The sequence below is a fragment of the Olea europaea genome, chromosome 3, assembly GCF_002742605.1.
Source record: "Olea europaea var. sylvestris chromosome 3, O_europaea_v1, whole genome shotgun sequence".
Lineage (NCBI taxonomy): Eukaryota > Viridiplantae > Streptophyta > Magnoliopsida > Lamiales > Oleaceae > Olea > Olea europaea.
In genome coordinates this window covers 17,507,538-17,513,894 of record NC_036239.1, presented here as the reverse complement: position 1 = coordinate 17,513,894, position 6,357 = coordinate 17,507,538, and the positions used below count along the sequence as shown (strand labels likewise).

Sequence of the window (6,357 nt, the reverse complement as noted above, 5' to 3'; positions counted from 1 at the left end):
CTTCCCGTTATTTGAAATTTTAATGGTTGAAATAGTATTTTTTAAAAAAAATGTATAGTTAAAAAGAAGAAAAAGTCTTGATATTACATGTAATATTATTTAATCGAGGAATGTGTGATTGATAAGAAGAGACAGAAAAATGAATTATAATTTTAATGGAAGCCAAACAGGGGGCTAATATTGGGAAGTTACTTCAACTCTTACATGAAAAAGAAAATTGCATTAGAAATAGAATTTACAGAAACTATTATAACTAAAACTAAACCAAATGTGACTCTTAAATGTTTCCATCATATCGTCCCAAAGCATGATTATTTCAGGTATCTAGGAACATGGTTACGAAGGAGATTTGAAGTGGCAAGTTATATTAGCAATCCGATCATATTAGCATATTTCACCTAAAATTTGACAAAGGTTAGCAGTGAACCCAAATTTGACAGCAGAAGTGGACACCACTAAATCCAAGAAAAAAATGTATCAATTTTACAACAGCATCAAATAAGTGATACATCTTTAGAGTAAAAGACACCGATAGACCCTCAATACATTTCACTTTCACAAGGAGAAGAGGGCAGCCAATCAGCTATTCCACACTGAGAATTCCAGGCCTCTCGAATTGCTTGGAGTTGTTATCCTTGTTATTTAATTCAATAAACTTGTTACTATTTTCTTAATTACAAATCTGCATTCCAGTACCAATTAATCTGGTCTTAAGCTTCTACTGCAGCATCTGATTGCTATTTCTCTATCCTTTACAGATTCTTTATCATCCATTCAAGTGTTACTTGTTAGAAGAAGCAGGGGACACTATCAGACACTTAGCATGATCAACAGCCATTATAGTCCTTAAAGTTGCTATATCGTCCTCTCTTACAAAATAACAAGCATTAAATTGGGCACCATCTTAATATATTGCATCCCAAAGATAATCTGAATATGTGGTAACGTACAGTGACATTATAAAAATTTATGTTTTGCCTCAAAATTATAATTGAAGTACAAAATAACACTTGCTATCTAAATTGGCAACTGAAACATGATCAAGTTACAGCAAAGAATTCCATCCAAACATGCAATCAAAAATTCAACACAACTTCTCCACAATTTTTTTAATTATTATTTTCTAATTCATTAATATATACATGTCTTTCAAAGCGACAGATAACAATTGTTTCATATTTTTCCATGAATTCCTTTCTCTTAGACATGAAATTACATAACCAAGAGATGGAACCACATTTAGTATGCAATCACTTCTTCACAACATGTTTCGCCAGGAAAAATGGTGCATTAATATTTACATCAAAAGCACTAAAGAAATTAGTCAACCGCATAAGCATATCGCTAAGCAGCAATGACAAACTCATCATAACGTACATGCACTTCACGCACACAAGATACCAAGATTTGTGCCCAAGGGGGGCACATGTGCTCGAAAAACACATTGGCCGTTTAGGGCCAATTCTCACATAATTCGTGAATTTGTTTAGAGAAAATTCAAATTCTGTTGAAGATTTTATTTAACATTCAACATGCTGCGCAATGCAACAAACTATGAGGTGCAACACGCTGAATCAAGACCTCAACTCACTTGCACAACAAAACCACCACTAGGTCACCCAAGACATTCAATACAACGCCCTGTCCGCACATTTTAACCATCGAAGCAACACAAACTTTATGTCAGATTTTAATTAAACATGTGAAATTTGCTCTCCATCTATGAAATTATCTGGTATATTTTATCAGAAGAATACATATTTTACTCGGAAAAAGTTTAATTAGTATGATCTGGACTCTGAGAGTGTTCTAATAACTTGAATTATCAAATACCAACACTCTCACACTCCATCGTGATTTATAAAAATTTCAAGGAGAATTCACGTACTTACACCATGAATCAATCATCTAATATCCAAGCATGCACACGCGCGCGGGCGCGCACACACACACACACACAACAAGAGAGAGAAAGAGAAGTTACAGTGTCTACTGGATCTTCTTGTCCTTATCTGAAGGCATTGATATCTTTCTCAATACCCTATCATTAATCTGGTATTGAGTCTGAATGATGATGTGTGCTACAGTCAGCTTGTCATCAATTTGATTTTGGTACTTGTCCTACAATAGAGTAAGTGATAAACTAAGAAGCATGCCTGAGATAGAAATAACGGGAAAACCCACATTACTAATATATGTGATGCAGAACATAGAGCATCCAGAGAATTCAGCAAAGACTCACCAATGTAGAGTAGGGTAAGGAAGTTGAAGAAATTGCCAATGAAGGAAATATAACATGAACACAAAGCAACCTATGTAGCAAAACCATGAAGAATGGAAAATACCCCACAATCATTCATATGCACAATTAAGAAAGAAAACACAAAATCTAATTTCAGGACAAAAAGATTACATGTACCGCACCTGAATGAAGAGTCTCAAGTTTCCACCAATTGCAATGTCACGTGCAATTGATAATGCATAATTTACCCAGACTCGCATCTCATCAGCAGCCTTGATAATGATTTCTTCTGAAACCTCCAGATTACGGAGAGGCAGCAAAAGTCTATACTCACACAAATGACAATTCATCCATTATGTGCTTAAAAGACATCGAGAACCACATATTACAACACATTGGCCGAAACCAGTCTATGATACCCTCTTGAAAATCTAGAGTACAAGCCAAGGGCAGACACATAAAACAGATTCTTTTGTGTAAAATTTTAAAAACTCATCAAGTGATTTTGGGCAATCATGATATTGAAATACTTCTTAGCCAAATACAGTTGGTCTATAAATGTTGGAAAAATAAACCAAAGATGTATCCGGAAAGTAGTAACTAAATACATTAAAAAGAAAATCAGTATATGCACGTGCGTATTTATGTATGTATTTGTACCTATTGAGAAGTGATGCAGATTTAGCCCAGAAGAACAAGATTGCAACTAGTAACAATAAGACATTTGATATAAACGTTAAGAGATTATAGCCAGCTCTTTCAAATAGGAACCATAGGGCGGTTGAACCCACGAGCAGAGAAACACTCCCACCATTTCTCCCACAATAAAACATCAGCAACTGCATCCAAATGAAAAAAAAAAAAAAAAAATTGAACATGCTGAGGAACATTACTTTTAATAAATCAACAAAGGAGGAACTTGAATCGATAAAAATCACACACGATACGGTGCTCTAAGATCAATATTGGACTCTAATTAAATACACATGCAAATACGATTGGATTTGTACATGATCTTTAACATTGTAAAATATGTTTGCGTAAAATGCACGCGCAAATATTTATAACCTGTGTATGTATTTTATTGCACCTGCAACGCTGCCTAGAGCAAGATGAACAGAGAACCTGCGAGATTCTCTCATGGCAAATAGGGTTTTCAGGTAAATGATCGAGAATTTCCAGGAGACAGGATGAAGGGAGAATTTAGAGGAGGAAAAAATAGTAATTCAGTCAACCATTGGAGAACCAAATAATAACTGATTGGAGTGTGTGGGTGGGAAAGAAAATGTGATTTGAAACATTTTGCTTATTCTGCTCTTTCTTTTTCCTCCCTTATTCTTGTGCGTCGAGGCGGGGGGATTTGGGTTCTGTTTCGCGCGGGTTAGTCACTTACAATTAAAAAGGATCAAACGATTGTGTAAAGGACAAATCTCTTAAGACAAAGTTCCAAAAAGGAGTGTTCTTTTATTGGCGATGACTTTACAATTGGAAATTAAAAATAACGTGCCTCCAAGGGGCGCAAGCACACGAGTTACTGAAAGAAAAGTGTTTAAATCTAAGTTAAGGAAATGAAAATTACATATTCTCTGTTCGAGAGTTTTTTGATTCGGTCTTTTGCTTCTATGTCCTTTCTCCCATTTATACTTCATGGACGATCTCTTTGTAATCAACCGCCCTAAAACTGCTTGATCGTCCTATAACTGCTCACTTTCTTCGTAATGGCCAACTTGTCATGAAAACTGCCTTTTTTAACTGTTGTCATTACTTTTCATCGTTCAACTGCCTTCGATTGAATTCCTTGAATCGTGGAACGTGATAGAGCTGCTTTAATAACTGCTTTGATAACTGCACTCCTTGATAACCACGACGCTTTATGTTTGTTAAGATCTTGGGCGACTTGAAGGTTTGGGCGAGAATAGAGTAACAGCTCTGGGCGACTGTATGACACTCCATTCGCTCAGATTTTGGGCGACTTGCAAACTTGGGCGATGGCGTTACCGCGTTCTTGGGCCTCCCTATTTGGGCCTTCATCTTGATTTGTTCGATTGAGCTTCGTTTTTTTGGCTATCTGATTTGGGGATCCTCCAATTGGGCTTCACTCCTTGGGCTGTTCGATTTGAGCTGAATTTTTATGTGTCAACAATTACCTCCCAATATGGCAGAATTAATAATAATTATTAAATTTTGCCATATTCACTTTGTGTTTCCAGCAACATTCGAAATTCCCAAGAATTTCAATCATTGTTTCCTTCTATAACTTGAAAAGGTGCGTCGTTTTGCAAACCCTTATAACCCCCAAACACGTCATTTCACTGTACCACTAAATCACGCCTCAAATTTTTCGCGTCTCTCTCAAGATTTACTGTTCATCCTTTGCTTTCCTGCTACGTAACCCTGAAAAACTTCGTTCCTTCTCAAATGGCTGCTTCACAATCTCAAGCTGGCGACTCCTTTAGTTTTGATGACTTTCAGAGACTTCTGAGTCGCCCATACATAACTCCAAGTTTTCTCGCGCCCGTCGATGTCGAACGTGGTGAGTTCTACTTGGGTCCTTTCTTCAACAATGCAGAGGCAGTTGAACAGGCAGCAGTGGGTCAGCTGTTTCCTTGCACTCATGGCCCTCCTTTTCTAAACTCTCTGCCGTTGGGGCCATTTCGTGAAAGAGGTATTCGCACTTGGCCTAAATCTGATGTAGCTTTTCGTAGGTGGCATGCTCGCCTTGTGGGTCATGGTCCTACTAAGGCACTTTTTGATAGCGCTAGGATTTCTAATTTGTTAGAAATCTCTATTCGCCCCCTATTTTTGATTCAGCACTCTTTTCAATTGCTTTGAGTTTTTGGTCTCCTGAGTATAACACCTTTATTTTCCCTATTGGCCCCATGTCTATTACCTTAAGTGATGTTGGGGCCCTGGTGAATCTACCCCCTTTGGGCGATACCATTTTTCCTGGTATCTTGGTTTCTGGTGGCACCCCAAAGTTTGGTAAAAACTACACCGATTCTTACTCAAGCCTGCAAACTCTTCACAATCATTCGAGCGCTGAGCCTTCCCATATAGAGCGAGTGGCTTTCCTTTTAGTTTGATTTTGTAAATATGTTTTGTGTGTGCCAAGCATAAAGCTTTCCCTGAGTTATTTACCTATAGCGCACGAATTGGCGCGTGGCAGGCCTTTGAATTTATATTCTTTGTTTTTGGCTGCCCTTTATAGAGGCATGACTTCTCTTCAAGCTCAATTAAAGAATGGTGCATCTCCCACTGGTAGTGGACCTCTTTGGTTCACTCAACTGTGGTTGAGATTCTATTTTCCATTGCTTGGTGCTCCATCAATCTCTCGCTCTTCTGCTAGCTGTTATGGGCTAGCCATGGAGCCCTTAGCTCCTGTAAATATGTCCAGAAGGGTCATTTTTTCATTCTTTTATTCTTTGGATTCAATCCCTTCCTTTTTTCCTTTTCCTCCTTTTTTAACTCCAAACAATGTACATCCCCCTTCCACTATAGATAGCGCGAGCACCTCCCTGCTCATTTGGATCCAGTTTTTAACCGGGAGGGAGCTATTTCATGATATTCTAATTGGGACCAATGCCAAGGCAGGGGTAGAGATTTATGCTCCCCAATTTTTTGCTCGTCAGCTTTGTTTCAGCCAAACTTGGCCTGTTCCTCCTTGCTATTCAAGAAATTTAGTTGACCGTTTACCATTAATAAGGCAGAGGCAGAGGCTATAGATGCTCGTAATCTTCTTTTAACTAGCCATTTTTCATTAGCCCCTTTCAATTCTAGCCACGTCATTCACCCTCTTTTTGAACAACTCTGGCAATCGGTGAAGCGCAGATTATTTGCGACTGACGCCAATCGTGCCTTTCATTCATTAGACCAACCAAGCATTTCTTCTCCTCCTCCTGTTTTGGTCACCCCTTTGTCCGTTCGGAGTCCTTCTCCTTCTTGTCGCACTAAACAGTCTGCTCGTCCATCTTCTTCTCTCCCTGCCAAGCCTAAACGGCCAGCCTCAGCATCTCCAATTCTGAAGGATGATGTTGATGATGATGATGATGATGATGCCCTTCTTATCGTCAGGAGGAAAGTAATTAAATTGGTTTACTCACAAGTATACTTTTCTA

At 38.2% G+C, this 6,357-nt stretch overlaps 1 pseudogene; it reads right to left on the bottom strand.

The window, feature by feature from the left end:
- Nucleotides 1–460: 460 nt before the first annotated feature.
- On the bottom strand, nt 461–3,599 carry LOC111387836 (annotated as a pseudogene).
- Nucleotides 3,600–6,357: the final 2,758 nt, after the last annotated feature.